Source organism: Helianthus annuus, chromosome 2 (assembly GCF_002127325.2).
Source record: "Helianthus annuus cultivar XRQ/B chromosome 2, HanXRQr2.0-SUNRISE, whole genome shotgun sequence".
Taxonomy (NCBI): Eukaryota; Viridiplantae; Streptophyta; class Magnoliopsida; order Asterales; family Asteraceae; genus Helianthus; species Helianthus annuus.
Genome location: NC_035434.2, coordinates 54,481,860 through 54,486,035, shown reverse-complemented (window position 1 = coordinate 54,486,035; position 4,176 = coordinate 54,481,860). Strand labels below are relative to the sequence as shown.

Genomic DNA, 4,176 nt, shown 5'->3' with positions numbered 1-4,176 from the left:
TGTCGGAGATGAGGCGAGATATATTATCTTCAAGCCTTTCTCTTCCACCTTGTTGTTGAGAGAAATTTTGTGACTCGCTTCTTGATTGTTGAAAGTTTGTTCGTTGGTTTAGATTTTGTTGGTTACGACTATTGTCGTGTTCTCTCCAACCAAAGTTAGGGTGGTTACGCCATCCTTGGTTGTAGGTACCCATTGGGGGACTCGGCGACCTAGGTCTATTATCAATGAAGTTTACCGACTCTGTTTGATCATCTACTTCTTTCATACAACTCCAATTTTCATGTGGCCCACCACACCCCTCACAAGCCATAACCGAGACCGTTTTTGTCATTTCTAACTTTTTGATTTTTGAAGAAAGGGACTCGATTTGGGCTTGTAACGAAGTGCTTTCGTCAACCTTATGGGCGCCTGGGGCAATAGATTTATTGCCTCGAGGAGTTTGCCACTGAAAATTGGTTTGAGCAATTTCCTCAATTTGATTGTATATTTCATTTGGGCGACGATTACCTAAAAGTCCCCCGGAGCTAGAGTCAAGTGTTTGTCTTGTGTGTGGCAACAATCCATTGTAGAAAGTGGATACTTGTTGCCACACCGCAAGACCGTGATGAGGACACTTTCTTAGTAGCTCCTTGAACCTTTCCCAAGTTTCATATAAGGATTCCCCATCCTCTTGTGAATATGTATTATGATAAATTACAGTTTTCTTCCTTTATGTTTATATCAGATTACAATAGAGGACCTTTAACTTTAATAATTACAGTCACAATCGTTTATTTGTAAAACTCGTTACGCTCTACGTCCTTTGGCCCTAATCTTGTTAAAAATTTTCAGTTAAGTTGGCATGTGCCTTGCACATGTGGGTAGTTTAGTAATTTTACTAATCAATTTAACAAAGAAAGATAAAATAGAGGACCTTTAACTTTAATAATTACAGTCACAATCGTTTATTTGTAAAACTCGTTACGCTCTACGTCCTTTGGCCCTAATCTTGTTAAAAATTTTCAGTTAAGTTGGCATGTGCCTTGCACATGTGGGTAGTTTAGTAATTTTAATAATCAATTTAACAAAGAAAGATAAAAAAAAATATGGTAAATCTCTCTTTCTACACCTCTGTACTCTCTCTTCTTCTCACCATCTCAATCCATATTCATCTCAGATCTAAAACCTTTGTAATCTCTCTTCCTTCTCACCATCTACAGATGTGAAAAAATAACAAAATTCAACCCCTACAACTCATTCTTGAACTGCTGAACAGGCATCTTCTTCCTCGCTTTTTCTCTCTTCGATCTGTTAATATCTCCGATCTAGATCCGATTAACAATGGCGATGGCACTAGATGTATTGTTCAATCAAATTATATTCTACAAAATAAATAAAGTGACATGTACATGATTATAACGAAGGTTTCAAGTTTCACGCTGAACACCGGTCCCCATGGCCCCTAATATGCACATATTTACCAATAAGGTGGCCTACTATTGTTGGTTTTCATTTTTCTATCTCCTGTCCTCCCCAATCCCTCTATATATATCATATATGTATCTATTCCTATTCTTAATTTCTAATTTGATTGTTAGGGGTTTGAAATATTTACCACTTGCATAAAACTATAAATCACATATAGAATATGAATACAACACAGAGTAATTAGGGGCGGAAACAATGGTGTTGCTTGTGGAAAAAATCTGATGAAAATCGAAAGGAAAGGTGAGTATAAAAATAAAAGATCTGAGATTGAGCGTACCAAGACATGAGGATGCAAGGGCTTCTAGTTTGGCTTCAATGATTCGATTTGTGAAATATCTCCACTCCCGCCCTATAGGATAAAAAAACCAGCATAAAAAATCTCTTAGATCTTTCATTAGATAAGTGGTATGTAGATACTGGGGAATGTAGAGAGATTGGGGAGATGATGAAGGTTTAGGTTTATAGATATTTTTAATTTTAATTTTGACATCCTTTTTTAATGTATTAAATGATTGTTTTGCCCTTATATGGGTTGCACATGACCTCACTTAACTGAAAGTTTTAACTAAGTTAGGGGCAAAGGACGTGACTGTAATTATTGAAGTTAAAGGTTATCCATTGCAACCCGCTACAAACATAAAGGACGAAAAGTGTAATTTACCCTATGTATTAATTTCAGTCATTAATTTAGCCATTTTAGCACGGGGGAAATACTTATATAGAAACTTTTGGGCTAGTTCATCCCAGGTGTTTACTGAGCCAACTGGGAGGGCGTTAAGCCAAGCCTTAGCTCGGGCTTTTAGTGAAAATGGAAACATTCAAAGGAGGATGGCGTCGTTTGATGCTCCATTGATCCAAAGGTATCACATATTTCTAAGAAGTTAGTAATATGTAGATGAGGATCCTCGTCCGCAAGCCCATGGAAGGTTGCGGAGTTTGAAGCATTTGTATCAAATGTGGCCGAAGTTCGAAGTTGTTGGCTTCGACATTCGGTGCATTGATAGCGGCGCCGAGATTACCTACGGTGGGTCGTAGGTAATCCATGAGGGTACATTGGTCTGCCATTGGAAGTGGGTCCCCCGAAACTTTCTCCTGGTTTTTAGTTTTAAGTCTTTTTCTGAGAAAGCGTTCGGGTTCTTCTAGAGGTTCTTTTATGTCTCTACTAGAACTGGAGCTCATACACTACGTAGAAAGTCCAGATGTGGTGCCTGGGTTCCAGGTCCTGCAATAAAAACAGAAAAGAACGTTGGTCAGAAGGTTCACCACGGCCCCGTGTTCAGATGAACACGGCCCGTGGTCGGAGATACATTGATTGTTTTCCGGATCCCTGTTACTAGGGAGTTGGACACGGCCCCGTGTTGCACCGACACGGCCCTGTGCTCAGCTCTCTACATTCCCCAGTTTTTATAACTCGGAAAATAAAAACTGCCAGTAACAACGCTGGGCACGTGTAGGATCGTTTTAAGACCCGAACGAGTCGATCATAAGAGTTTTACTTAGTTTGAACGGCGGAAACAGACAAACTGATGTCAATTCAGCAATATACACACTATAAACTGTCGTTCTATTGATATTGATGACAAATACAGCGAGACGACACTTCGGCAGCACTTCGTGGCTCAAACCGGAAATTGTTACATGATTCCGCTCCAAATGGCCTATATATAGGTGAGCAGATTCCGCTTGAACATGTACATGTTCATTTCAAGCGAAATCAGCATACATACTTCAAGCGAAATCACACATATACACTCGAGCGGAATCAGAGACATTAAGATTTCGCTTGAACATGTCCTGAAGTCATTTCAAGCGGAATCACTGCTAATTCTCACTTTCTTGATTTTCGTGCCCTGATCTAACTAGTTTTATACAAGACTCGATACAAGACAAAGTCGACAGACGAATGCACCAACAAACTCCCCCTCGAATGTTGACGAGTCTTCAGTGTCGAGTCTTCGCATCTTCGGTCTTTATCAGTCTTCAGGCTTCCTTTCAAAATATCGGACACTGTAAGTATCCTCAAATCTTCTCTCTTCTCTTTCTATCATCACCAACAGACTCTCCTCTCAAACAAATACACTCCCCCTCGAATGTTGAATCTTTAAATTCATCAGCATTAGCAATCTCAGGATTAGAACCTGGTTCTTTGTCATTCAGACTCCCCCTTTCAATCAGCTGGGATTACAATCTAGCTTCCACAGGTTCAAGATCGTTGCCTGGCTCTCATCCTACTCAGGATTGAAACCTAGCTTTCAATCTTTTATCCCAAGATCACCTAGCTCTTATCCTTCACAAATCTCTACCCAAAAATAAATTTTCTGATGATCATTGTAAAAACAACTTCACATTCAGATAAATCACTTGTGGATAAGATATCCAAACAATGATTTTACAATATTAATCTTTGATGAACCACTTGCAGGAATACAATCTTTAATTCAAATAACTTTTCTCATTTCATTTCAAAACATCTCAAAATATTTCACCCAAACCATTTGTTTAACATATTTAGCAATTGGAATTTTGAACATCAGCTCTTCAACACCAGTTGTCGAAAATCTTTTTGAATTTTTCAAAATTTATGCTAAAACACACATAAAATCTTTTTGGATTTTCGAATAATATGAAATACAGTAAAGAAATATTTACAAACAATCTTTTTGTGAGTTTGTGTAAAAGGATCATATCAGTTTATGAGACAAATCACCA

At 38.4% G+C, this 4,176-nt stretch overlaps 1 non-coding gene across 1 annotated transcript; it reads left to right on the top strand.

Moving 5' to 3' along the window:
* The first annotated feature begins 596 nt into the window (after positions 1 to 596).
* Positions 597 to 702, top strand: LOC118489893. The gene has a single exon (XR_004887906.1). It is a non-coding gene; the product is annotated as a small nucleolar RNA R71 (small nucleolar RNA).
* The last annotated feature ends 3,474 nt before the right edge of the window (positions 703 to 4,176 follow it).